The sequence below is a fragment of the Puma concolor genome, chromosome B2 (assembly GCF_028749965.1).
Source record: "Puma concolor isolate L17-30 chromosome B2, mPumCon1.1.hap2, whole genome shotgun sequence".
Classification (NCBI taxonomy): Eukaryota; Metazoa; Chordata; class Mammalia; order Carnivora; family Felidae; genus Puma; species Puma concolor.
Window position 1 is genome coordinate 143084041 of NC_141671.1, and position 13920 is coordinate 143097960.

Genomic DNA, 13920 nt, shown 5'->3' on the forward strand with positions numbered 1-13920 from the left:
ACGGGGCTCTCCCGGCCCGAGCGGGTGCAGGGGAGGAGTGAAACCGGTTCTCGGGTCAGCCCACCCCGGGATCTGGCAGAGGAGGGCAGGCCGATACTCGGGTGAGCCTGTGAAAACAGCCGGCATCTGCCCGGCGCGTCCGAGGGCCTCCAAATATGTGCACTCTGTCTGCATTGCTAATCAGGACCTCTGAGGAACCTAGGTAATTTCCAAACCCAAACCCTGCCCCCCCAACACACACACACACACACACACACACACACACACACACACACACACTCGCACCCCGGGTCTGTAGGAATTGCGCGCACACACACACACACACTTTCGTACCCTGGGTCTGTAGGAATTTTGTACACACACACTCTCGCACCCCGGCTTTGTAGGAATAACACACGCTCTCACACCCTGGATTTGTAAGAATTGCACGCGCACACACACTTGCACCCCGGTTCTGTTGGAATTGCACACACACACACACACACACTTTCGCACCCCAAGTCTGTAGAAATTGTACACACACACATACTCTTGAACCCCGGGTTTGTAAGAATTGTGCACACACACATACACACACACTCACACTCCGGATCTGTAGGGATTGTGGACACACACACACACACTCTCTCACCCCGGATTTGTAGGAATAATACACTCTCTCACACCCTGGGTTTGTAAGAATTGCGCGCGCTCACACACACAAACACACACGCACCCTGGTTCTGTTGGAATTTCACACACACACACACACACACACACACACACACACTCGCACCCTGGGTCTGTTGGAATTGCTAATAGGTGCCCCTCCTGTCTGAGGACGTGCTCAGCAGCTGAATTCAGCAGAAAGGATGATCTGAAGGCAGTCTGTGCTCCAGGCCTCCCCCAGGGAGACGAGAGAGAGAGGTCAGCCTCTAGAACTGCCTGGAAGCTTAGACTTTCTTTTGGCAAAGGAGAGAAGTCCACCTCACCTGAGGCTAGGCCAAAAATCACTCTTTCCTGAGGGCCTGGCTTTCCCTGTAACTCAAAGGGCTACCTCTAGCGTAATATTTTTCTCAGTTTCACTAAATTGCTTTCTGTCGAATGATGGTGGGATCTTCGTTTCACAATTAAATCCATCTCCTACCATGACGGCGCCCCAGACTGGGCACGTCCACAAAGATTAGCTCCTGTGTCCTCACACAGCCCAACCGGGGCTGCTATTAACATCTGCTGGGGGAGGAAGGCGACAGAAAGGCCTTCCTAGGCTGTGCTGTTGATGTGAAGTCACGCAGACTCGTTCCTTGCTGGGCCAGCTATTTAAACTCCCAGCTTGCTATACTAGGTCAATGGAAACGACTTCACCCTTGACTTCGTTTTCTCTGCAACCACTTCTCAGAAGCTATTTTCATTTCCTTCTTTCCCTGTTTCTCTCCCTCTTCCTTTCTCTCCCTTCTCCGCAGGGTCACTTCTTTCTAGACTCTGGGAAGTCTGGAGAGGAGGGAGGATTAAAGAGAAATGAAGGGGAGGGAGATGCTATCCGTCAGGAAAGGACAAGGGCAGAGCTAGGACTTAATGCTCCTCCTGCCACATTAATATGGTCAGAGAACCAGCTGGGTCGGGTCTGGACACGCTTTTCTGTTCTGCAGCTCGAAGGTTTTGTGTCTCTTCAGCTTCGGTGATCTTTGGTGCCCCTGAAGGCAAGTGGTACACCTGAATCATAAAGCTTCAGATGAGTTGAGTTCAAAGTTTTATTTTCTACTTTTAAAGCCCACAATAAATTAGGGCAAAGGTAGTTGGAATCCGGCCTCCTGCCCCAGCGTTCCTCGGAGATGATTAAGGTTGGCTTAAGCAATATGCTCTTGAGAAATCAGGTGTAATGAGACCTGGGTGGAGGGAACCGGGGGTTGTTTGTGGAACTTCTTCTTCTCCTCTGAGGCATGTGCCAGTCTTTCTGGAGCAGTCCTGCAACTTTGCCACTAGAGCCACGTGGTGTCAACCTGCCTTCGCTCCGAAAGTCGCGGAACACAAGGCTTCCCAGCTGAGTACCGGGCTGGCCTGTGAATAAGGAGGAAAGTGGTCACTGTGAAGTGTGGGCCGCAGGCTTAGGACACCTCTTCACTCCCTCCACCGTTCTACCTCCACCCCCAGCATCTTCAGAAGCCTCGCTAGCTAATGTTCAGAGAGAAGTAATGCTTCAGAGCTCTGTCACCAATCGGAATGGAGTCTTTAGGATTAACGTGAGAGGATACAGTCAAAACAAACATTCTGCACAGATCTAAGTTGATCCTAAAGAAAGCAATTAATTCTCACTGTTCTGTTGCCCTTATCTTTATGGGGAATCATATTTTGTCCCAACTCTCTAATGTTTTCACATTTCCAGAAGAATAGTCGTTTCTTTCTAAGACTCATAAAAATTACGGTGTTGGGGACAGTCAGCAGCTCCTGGTTTTTTTCCTCCGAGCCTGTCGATTTGCAGATCTCTGGCCGCTGTAGCAAATAACATGCCTTGGAAACCTGGCCGCAGAGATGCCGTTGGTATGATTTTCCAGGTTGTGCCGGACTGTTTCCCCAGGGCCAACTCAGAGCCCCCAGGCTTCAGATGTATGTAGAGACAGGATGGGAAGTCAGAGCAACAGAAGGATGGGGACTTAAGGTGGCTTCGTTCCAAAGCCCTGGGATGGCCCCCCAGTCACACCAAATCCTGTCCTGGAAAATCTGTCTGCCCTCTCAAATCAGGTTCCCGTAATAACAAAGACAAAGCTGGAAGTATCAGCTCCCTGTAGCACGAGCTTGTTGGTGTTTATTAATGCCAGCCTAGTGAATAGACGGGGACCTAGAAAGACAGGAAGAGAACAAAAGGAGATAAGCGAACCACCTTTCAAAGATAAAGGAAATCTTTCCCACTCCGCTTCGTACGGCGATCTAGACCCACGGGAAGTCCGAGGCACCTGGGTGGCTCAGTCGGTTAAGCGTCCGACTTCAGCTCAGGCCATGATCTCACGGTTGGTGAGTTCGAGCCCCGCGTCGGGCTCCGTGCCGACAGCTCAGAGCCTGGAGCTTGCTTCGGATTCTGTGTCTCCCTCTCTCCCCGCCCCTCCCCCACTCACACTTACTCTCTCTCTCTCAAAAGTGGAGAAACATTAAAAGAAAATTCAAATGTACTGGAAGTCAGACCCCGAAGACATACAAGCCCAAATTGATGCGCACATCATGCTGTCAGCTCCATGGGGTTTGCAAACAGCTGAGAAATGACTCCGTCCCTCGTGATTCTCCAAGACATTGTCCAGTGGACTTCGTGTGGACACCAGCTGCCTCTAAACCCCCCTGTTATTTACTGGAGGGTGCTCTGTAAAGAGGAAAGCACCTTGTTTTTTACTTTATTCCACAATTGTGGTCATTTTTATATCACAGTGGTTCCCAAAGCACTTTACAAAGGAATCTGAATTCATCTATTATTATGGGGAAAATACAGAATCTCAGGGAACCGAAATGAGAAAATCCTTTGGCTGAAATTATTTATTTTTTATAAAGTCTCTCAGTAACAAAGAACCTATCTGGGTGGTAAGCAGATTCAAAACCATGGGGAAATGACCCAAAGATTGCATTTTGTTTTTACTCTTTTGTTAATGCTCTCTGGGTCAGTTAGACAAATGAGAAAAGTCAATCATATTCAGAGTGGGGTAGTCTTTTACTTAGGGCTTGGACAACTATTTTGCTGGAAATATAAAAACATTAGAGAATTGAGACAAAATGTGATTCCACATAAAGATAAAGGAAACAGAGAACAGTAAGAATTCATTGCCCTCTTTAGAATCAGCTTAGATTTGTGCCGAATGTTGGTTTTGACTTTATTGCTTTAATCCTAAGGGCACCCTTACAAATCAACATTGACATGTGTCCTTAAAAAATAATGGGTACCCAACTCTTAATTACTTAAATCATAGTGCAGAAAGAATTTTCTAGAACCAGCAGACCAAGGGACCATTCATAGAAGGAGAGCAGGATGAACTGGACCTAGGGGGTGGGGAGGAAGCTATCTAAGTTCCTGATTGTTCCTTTTCTCAAAATTCTTTCTGGCAAAGATTTAATTGCACCAAATATCTATCAATTTTATGATGGTAAGACTATCAGACTTGTTTCATTAAACATTCTCTCTTCTCCTATAACTCTCTAAACAGGATTTTCCCATTTAGCACCCTATCAATCCAGAGTTCTGGTTGTACCATAACTTCAAAGATCCCTTGTATCAAATATTAATATTTGTATAGTTGTTAAAGTATTTAATGATGTGTACAGGGACTCTAAAATTAAATATAGCATGTCATTTATAGTCTTTTATAAAACTATACATGAAAAATTATTTTCTCGCCTTCAGTTTTTGCTAGTAACTTATATTTTAAGTGGTATGTACAATTGTGAAACACTTTAAATTTTTTTTAATTTTTTAAATTTAATTTTTTTATTGTTTGAGAGAGAGACAGAGTGTGAGTGGGAGAGGGGCAGAGAGAGAGAGCGGGAAATACAGAATCTGAAGCAGGCTCCAAGCTCTGAGTTGTCAGCACAGAGCCCGACGCAGGGCCCGAACCCACAAACGGTGAGATTATGACCTGAGCCAAAGTCAGATGCTTAACTGGCTGAGCCACCCAGGAGCCCCAACAATTTTTTTTTTTAAAGAGAGAGCACAGGCAGGAGAGAGGGACTGAGAGCGAGAAACATAGAATCTTAAGCAGGCTCCACGTTCAACTTGGAGCCTGACGTGGGGCTCGATCCCATGACCCTGGGATCGTGACCTGAGCCGAAACTAAGAGTCAGATGCTCAACTGACTGAGCCACCAAGGTGCCCCATGAAACACTTTTTAAAAAGTACAGCACTGGGGCGCCTGGGTGGCGCAGTCGGTTAAGCGTCCGACTTCAGCCAGGTCACGATCTCGCGGTCCGTGAGTACGAGCCCCGCGTCAGGCTCTGGGCTGATGGCTCGGAGCCTGGAGCCTGTTTCTGATTCTGTGTCTCCCTCTCTCTCTGCCCCTCCCCCGTTCATGCTCTGTCTCTCTCTGTCCCAAAAATAAATAAACGTTGAAAAAATAAAAAAATAAAAAGTACAGCACTTAAGCAAAATCTTTTACATCATATAGTGTGGTGGTTTTCAAATGACGTTTTTCTAAATACTCTTTTCCAAAAAAAATATTAAGTAGAAGACAAATAAATAAAACAGAAAAACAGAAATGTTGAGGGGGCAATGGAGGAACAGGTTTTAGGCCTTTCAGGCCTCCTAAGGGCCACAAAAGCACCTTTGAGAAACATTAGGGCATGAGGGAGTGGGAAAGCCAGGGTAGTGTTGTAAGACTCGTCAAAAAGAAAATAAATAAAAGCCCTGTTAGATGACACAGCTCTTCCTTGCACCTGTATGTAAGTATGTATATTTTGTGTGCAGGTGTGTGTGTGAATTATCATTCAACTGATACGTAGTTCGTGTCTTTATCATTCTTACTCCCAAACTGCAACTTTGGCGGCATTTTATGATGGTGCAAATGGTTCTGTGTCTGTAAGTTTCACATTCTGAGTTTTTTCATCCTGGCAGCTCAGAAAAGGCCAGAAGGCATGTTGGGCCACAATACGTGTGCTCTCGATGAAGTTGTTTAGATACATAGCTCTATTTTGTAAAATAACAGTGGCATCGCAAGAAACGATTGTCAGGTTGTGATTAGAACTTTAGAGGCTGTTTCATCCCATAATGGTGATCTGTCTTCAGTTGAGAATACTGAGGTCCTGGAAGTTGAGGGAGATCACCAAGGTCATAGGGGTGCATTCCAGGCCCCAGCACAAGTCTCTGGGCCCCAAGTCACATGCTTTTTTTTCCACTACCGTGGGTCATGCACTGTATAAAACTAATACGAAATTTTTACACCTTGAAAATAACAAAATGTAACTATTGACAGAAATCCATTATCTGTGCATTTGTTTAGACTAATCCAGTCCGGTTCATGATTTAAGTCATAGTCAAGAACCACAGCTTGTGTTTGATCACAGATCGTGGAAACATCCTTAAGCAACACGTGTCACGGGGAAAGGATTTCAGGAGGTCACACGGGAAGACAAAGAACACCACGGTTCCCAAGCACTCATGCGTTCTTTGGAAAGTGGGGGTTTGCAAAACACACACTGAAATTGCAAATGTGAGGCGGAGATGGGAAAGCTGAAACTTTGGTGTAAATGAGCCTGATGCTTTTCCACACTGAGAGGTTCTTTCACACTTAACTCCTTGAGTAGCAAGTGGGGAGAGGCCATCCCAGAGGCTGACGCTCTCCGACAGCTTTTAATGTTTCTCTGGATGCAAAGGACGACTCCTTTGGCCTGTGTTGCATACGGATCGCCCAAATAAGAGAGCTTCATGTGGGTTTTAACTTGTCAAGCATATTTGTGCAAACGCCACATACATCTTCAAATTACATAATTGGACGTTTTATTTATAAGGCGCATTTCTTAAACATGCTATTCTCTGCTTCAGGCGAAGTTGGATTTGTTTGTTTTCGTTCTCTCAGAGCTTTTAAGAGAAATACTAAAGAAGGATTTGCTGTGAACCAAATCAATGCGCTAGTTTCCATTTTTGATTTTTTTGGCAGCTTCTGCTACTGCCGGGGAATATTAGCTCCTGTAATGTTAGTCGTTGTGTGCCTAATTGTATATACAATTAGGTTACATGCATTTCAATATTTGTAGATGCAAATGCTTCAGCGGGAACAAACACAGCAGGCTTCGGGGAGGTGGCTGGACTAGGGGGCGGGGCAAGTCTGTCCACAGCATCCCGTGATGAGTCTCCAGGCGGAGGCTTCACTGTTGTTCCATATAGTTTGGCAAATGGAAGATACTTGTCTTTGTAAAAGCATCTGGGGGTCCTTGGGACAACGATCATGGCGGTTATCTGGTTTATTCAGACTATGTTATGTTCAGGATGGCCTTGATTTGTAAATGATATCTAATTGATACAGTATTTGAGGTTTCCTCAGAACAAAACTAAAAGGAAAAAAGAGAAGTGCTTATTGTAGATCGGATAATACTTGCTCACCGCGCCTCGCAGGATTGGTGTGAATAAATAAATTTGAAAATTGTAAGGGACATTGCAAACCGTGAGGAACTCTTCCCGTTCACTGGTACAGATATGTATTTGTGTTACATTTCAGCGTGGAAGCAGAGATGAAAAATTCAGATGACCGTTTCTATCCACTCCACATGAAAACACGGGACGCTTATGGGTTTTTTCTTTGATAGCTGTACTGAAGTACGATTTACATGCCATAAAATCCAATCATTGTAAGTACACAGAGATTATTTTTTAGTAAACACATATAGTCCTGCAACCATCACTAGAACCCAGTTTTAGAGCATTTCCATGACCCCGGGAAGTTCCCGTATGCCCATTTGCAGTTAATTCCTTTTCTCACCCCAGCCCCACAAAATCACTGATGTGCTTACTGTCTCCATAAATTTCCCTTTTCTGGACATTTCATAGAAGTGGAGTCTTATGAACCTGGTGTCTTTCATTTAGCTTCTGTTTTTGAAATTCATCTGTGTTGTAAGATACGTCAGTACTCGGTTCCTTGTTATTGCTGAATAGTATTCCATTGTGTGGGTATGCCACATTTTGTTCATCAGCTGAAAGACATTGGAGTTGTTTCGAGTGTCTGGCTATTGTGAAAAATGCTGCCATGAACATTCACATATGTGTCTTTGTTTGGACATTTTTTTTTTCATTTCTCTTGGGTAGATTCCTAGGAGTGAATTGTTGGGTTTTATGGAAAGTTTATGTTTAATGTTTTATGGAACTGCTAATCTGTTATCCAAAGTGGCTCTGTCCTTTTATATTTCCATCAGCAGTGTGTGGGGGTTCCAATTTCTCCATATCCTTGCCAACAACTTGACATTGTCTCTTTGATGATAGCCAGCCTGGTGGGTGTGTGGTGATATGGCAATTTGGATTTGCGTTTCCCTAATGACTAATCGCGTTGAGCGTCTTTTCGTGTGCTTATTTGTCATTCATATATCTTAGTTTTTAAATCTCTAGTCAAATGTGCCTATTTTTAAAAACTGGGTTGATTGCTTGTCACTGAGCTAGACCCTGCTTGTCTTTTGCCATTAATTACCACTTCCCCCTCCACTGACATGCGGTCTCTCCTCTTCTGCTACCTTCCAACGTTACTATACTTCGGTACCGCTCTTTGATTTTTCAGTACGAACACATTTTTTTCCTCCAAACTTGATTTTTAAACGTCCTCAAGAAGAAGAGCACTTTCACCTTAGTTTTTTATAAGCCAGACCTGAATAGTAAAAATATTCTGAAAATAGTATATCCCCAATGAATATTTGTCACATAAATGATAGAAACTCATCATCTGTATGTAAATATCATCAGCACGCCTGGTATCATAATTTAGTAAGTCGCATTTAATTTTTTTGCATTATTACTCATTTTGTGTTGAAACTGGTTTATTTTTATTTTTTTAAATGTTTTTTATTTATTTTTGAGAGAGACAGAGACACAGCATGAGTGGGGGAGGTGCAGAGAGCGAAGAAAACACAGAATCCAAAGCAGGCTCCAGGCTCTGAGCTGTCAGCACAGAGCCCGACACGGGGCTCAAACTCACCAACCGTGAGATCATGACCTGAGCCGAAGTCAGACGCTTAACCGACTGAGCCACCCAGGTGCCCCTGAAAACCGTTTTTGAAAGGAAGGAGTGCTTCAGACAGTAAACCTAAATTTAATTATCAGAGAAAGATTAAAAAGAGATTCTGAGGAAACATTAATATTTTGTGGTAGTTAACATGTTAAAATAAATTCAAATTTTTAGGGACTATTTTTTTTTCTGCAAATGTCTCTGAGTGTCTTAACAAAAATAGCACGAGACGTAATTATCAACATAGGCAACTCGCTCAAGTGTGCTCATGAGAAAGTTGAAAGCAAAGCAGGTGCTTCACCCACCACCCGCACTCTGGATCCCAAAGAAAAGACTTCTAATTATAAATATAAACTTACTTATGTATATGCCTGAATATAAAACAAAAACAACTTTCCCCATAACTAGTAAATAACAGGGGGAAAAAAAAAACTTTTGAGTCTTGCCTGGAAGGATGCCAAAGATACACACTTGAGAATATTTTAAGGTAATTAGCATTTTTGTCTCTGTGTCAGTAAAAATAGGCTTTTGCCTGCTACTAATTTTCTTTGGGTTAGTGAGACCATTGTATGAGTGAAGGGCTGTTAAAGGCCATTTATATTGTACAAACAGAGGCACAAATTAGAGAGGGCATGTTAATAAGGAGAGGGGGCTTATGAGTGCTCAATTATGAGCCCAGAACCTGCTTCTATTTTAGGGGGATAGAAAACACATCAATCTTGCTTTTAGAATATTTTCAATTAAAATGAACAGCACATGGCACACTAAACCAGCAAAGGCTGCGGCCATGTGGATTTTGAATGATTCTTACGTACCATCTTAGTATAAAAACTGATATACGTATAATGGGCTGAAATATAATTTGAGATCCCAGAAGACCTAGGTCCCTGAGCTGCATAAGAAATTCTAAAGGAGAAGAAATATAAAACTGGACCATCTGTTTCACTTTTCAGCATGCAACCTTTCGAGTCGACTATTGGGAGGAGGATGCTGTTTAAACCTGAATAGGGATGAAATATAGTACATAAACTCACAACATATCATTAACTTCCTCTCTCCTAAGCACAATCAATAGCGTCTGCAAGCCCAGTTCTGCATGTTAAAGACAAAGCACAATGTTAGCTGCGCGGAGCATTCACTTCTCCCCACACTGAAACAATAGTGAGCAGATTACTCTCCGGCCCTAGGCAGTGCCTCCTGCCTAATTGGGGTGAGCAAATGCAGGCACCCACTCTGCACGGGCAAGTGTTTGGGGAATTTAATTATAGTTTGCATATGCAACCATATGCATATAAGCCCAGTGTGCACTTTCTTTAGCCACTACTCTCCGTGGCTTCCTAGCATGTTTTTTTATATGAATTTAGGAAAACCTTTCAAGATACCGTCCCCCAAGTTACCTTTCCCCTTATGCAGAGTATCTATTTTAGAATTATAGCTAACCAGGCAGTCACTGTTCACATAATGCTCAGAGAGTGGAAACAGCAGTAAATAAAGCACTGAACGGTGGCAAGAATGAACGCCTTTGGTCTCAAGGTACCCCCCAACGCTCCTCAAGAAGCCCGATGCCCAACTCCTGCAAACCACGATTGCACTGGATTTTTTGGCCTTTCTTTTTCAGGTGGTGCCAGTCCTCTCTCTTGAAACCTTTGTAACTATTAAGGCTGAAGTGCCATTTAAAGAAAAAGGAAGGCAAAGAAATGAGCTATAGGAAGTCGTGGTGAGTCATTTGTCAATGAATCCTTTCTTGAGCTCATTGGGAAAGCTGGTTTCAGGGTGATGGGATCATAGGCTTTACTTTGAATTTGTCCGTTATAACCTTAAAGCTTTCTTCAAGGGAGATACATAGGGTTCGTGTCTGATACACAATGTCTGTTGCTATGGAAAGGTTTGTACTTAACCATATTACAGTGTTCTGTTAGGAGCAGGAAGACCGGAATATCAGTTCATCCCTTTTTTAAACTGTGTTTTATGGCCTAAAACAAAACAAAACCGTACAGCACATACTTGTGACATTAGAAAACATTTTAAAGGCCTTTTTTCCATTGTATGTGTCAAGAAACTGTTATGCATTTAAAGATGCACGGTAGCCTCTTACTATGGAATTTGGTAATAACGTTATAGATGTCAATGACGGTTGATTACCTAAGCTCCTCTGATATGTATACCTCTAAATTCATCTCCGTGTTGCATTTCTGAATTCTGCCTGAATGTCTACTGTTGGTGCCACAAGAGAGCTATCATTTTTGGCATGTTACCTGGTACCGTGTTCTTGATGAACAGGTTCAACACAAGGTAGTGCTATGAACACTGCTGTTCGTGAGTCTTTGGTTCAAAATGGAAAGGCAAAGCCCCCCACTAACATTCAAAGTTTGGCTTTCCTGGGACGCGTGAGTGGTTCAGTCCGTCAAGCGTCTGACTCTTGATTTCAGCTCATTCAGGATCCTAGGGTCGTGGGATCAAGCCCTGCACTGTGTAGAGCCTGTTTAAGATTCTCTCTCCCTCTCTCTCTCTCAAAAAAAATATTTTTTTTTGGCTTTCCTGGCAAAATGCAGCAGTTGCTCAAACACAGTCTATACACGTTCAGCTTTCACATTTTTCTTTGTGTCAATTATTGCAAAGTATTGTTTGTTTCATTTTAAAAGAGTAACGTAGGCGTGCCTGGCTAGCTCAGTTTGAAGAGCGTGCAACTCTTGGTCTTAGGGTCGCGAGTTTGAGTCCCACATGGGGTGTGGAGATTACTTAAATATTTAAAGTAAAAGCAGTGTGTATTGTACGGAGCTAACTCCTGCATTTGTTGGAAAACGTGTCGATTCCCAGCATGGACCCTAGAGTCAGGCTACCAGAGTGGGAGTCCCAATATGCATTTGTAGCCTGTGTAAACTTGGGCGAGCTTCTTAGCCTCTCTGTGTCTGTTTCAACATCTGTAAGACTGGAATAATAATAGCATCTATTTCTTAGAGCCGAAGAGGGGATTAAGGAGATAGTTCTGATGAAGCACTGTAAACAGTGCCTGGCACATAGTAGGTATGCACTAAGTGTTGGTTTACTACATTGTTGCATGTTTTTATCATCCTACAATGTTTAACCTTGCCTTTTCGTATGAATATGGAGCCATTTCCCTTTACTCAGAAGCATTTAAAATGGTAGAATTTGGGGCATCGTGGTGGGATGTTTGAAAAATATGTGGGATTGGGGGACTTTCCTGTGTCCCACAAATACTGCTAAGAACATAATTGACAGTTTCCCTGTGACTGTAGGGAAATTTTGGCCTTTAGATCTATAGTAAGTAGGATTCCCTCTTTGCCTGTTGTCCTGCTGAAAGCTCTTTTTTTTTGGTTTTAGGTAATGCAAATGTAAAAGCAGTTTATGTAGATGTATATGTGTTACATCAATTGTTTACATTGATGCTTTATTAACAATCCTGATATGTTCTTAAATGTAGAAAGAGGTTTAAAATAATTTTGATAATTCACTCCACTAGTGGCAAAGCTTTGCCAGTGTCCCAAGTATAGTAAATGGAGAAAAAGAGAGACCTTATTTTGCACATATCCAAACTGATGCCTGAAGTTTCAGCCCAGACCTAGAATTGATTGTTATAGTTGACATTTATTCACAAGCAGTAGAACCACTATCAGTAGGCCTGTTTTCTGTACTCAGAATATAATTTGGTATTGTGAAGTTAATCTGGCTATAATTGAATGGAATTTTTTGTTCTTTAAAGGTTTTTTTTTTCCTTCACATTTCATTCATGTACTATCTCTAGTGAGGTCAAATTCCCCTGTAAATATTATCTGATTTATTCTCACAACATCTCTAAGAGATAGGGTGCATTTGTCTATATTATTAACATCTGGTGTTAGAAGATCCACATTTACTTTGTTGGGAGTCACTGAGAATAAATCTCATGCAGACACTAATGGAAAATATAATAGGAGATAAATACAGGTATGCCTGCAAATGAAGATATTTTCCCACCTTTGAAATCTGTTGACTAAAAAGATAAAAAGTAGAACAACTTATGATGATTGAATAGTAATAAAAAGCAGCATTTAATCTAAATCTCTCCTTCCTGTGATTACAGCATGCTAAATATTACTCAATACCAGCGAGGCTGCTGATGAGCTATGTAAATGTTTTCCAATAAAATTAAATAGATTAGATTTGGAAAGAGAATGTTAATGTTTCTAAGGCTTTTAAAGAGTCTTCTTTATTTTTTTTGGAAGAGCCTTCTCTACAAACTTTTCTGAAAAAGACAGTTTCAGACCACGTCACGGTGTCCTGAGTCGTAGCTGACTGAGCGCCCTTATTTCCACGTGGCCAGAACGGACAGAGGCAACCGTCGTGGGCGAGAAGTTCTTGTCATTTGTGATCCTTTATTGTTAATTCTCTTCGTGTATTTGGCCTGCCGCTTTGTTTTGGTTGTCAGAGTTTGTTACTGAGACAAGAGTCCGATCATCCTGTTCCGACAGCCGCAGATTGAGTTGGCATGAAACACCATGAGGTGAGTCTAATTGCTGTTAATATTGGGAGGATGAATAATCCTATTAAAAAGGAGAACAGTTATAACAAAATAAATAAGTGGAGGCAAGTCTACATTACATGAAAGGACAGCTTGATGAGGGGAAACCCATTAACCCGAAAGGAAACAGTTCTTTGCCTCCAATTTAGCAGTGGTGAGCAAGACCACATTCATACTGAATCAAAATGGAAACGATTTTTCTGAGTCATTTATAGACTTAAATATTAGGTTTTCTCTTATATGGCAAGAGAGACCCTACTGTGATTCCTAATTGTTAATAGAATATCAAAATGCCATGTTAGGTAGGTTTCTAGGGGAACTTTCATCCTGTTCCGTAGGTACTATTAACGAGTCAAAAAAGGGAACTTTATGTTAGGTGGAGAGAACGATACTCTAAACCAGTGCTCCGCAAACTCAAGTGTCCATATCCATCCTTCTGGGATCTGGATAAATTGTGGATCCTGATTCAGTAGCTCCTAGGTGGGGCCTGAGTTGCTGCATTGGAGAGGCCCCCAGGAGATGCCCCGGCTGCTGATTCAGGACCCCTCTTGGAGAAGGCAGGCTGCAGGGAACTACTTTACAAAGAAATCCACACAATTATGGTGTAACTTGCTTTGTCGCCGGAGTTGAATGGCATTGGGATAACAAAACCAAACCACTTGCTTTGCAAATGGAAGTGGAGAAAATGAGTCCATTTAAAGCTTCAAGGACTCCTTTACATTTTTTTAAATTTTTTTTAATGTTATTTAT

The 13920-nt window shown here is 42.5% G+C and overlaps 1 long non-coding RNA gene across 1 annotated transcript; it reads left to right on the forward strand.

The window, feature by feature from the left end:
* Positions 1-60: 60 nt before the first annotated feature.
* LOC147581322 (uncharacterized) lies at positions 61-13229 on the forward strand. Its single transcript, XR_015250890.1, has 3 exons — positions 61-202; positions 10270-10368; positions 12875-13229. It is a non-coding gene; the product is annotated as an uncharacterized LOC147581322 (long non-coding RNA).
* Positions 13230-13920: the final 691 nt, after the last annotated feature.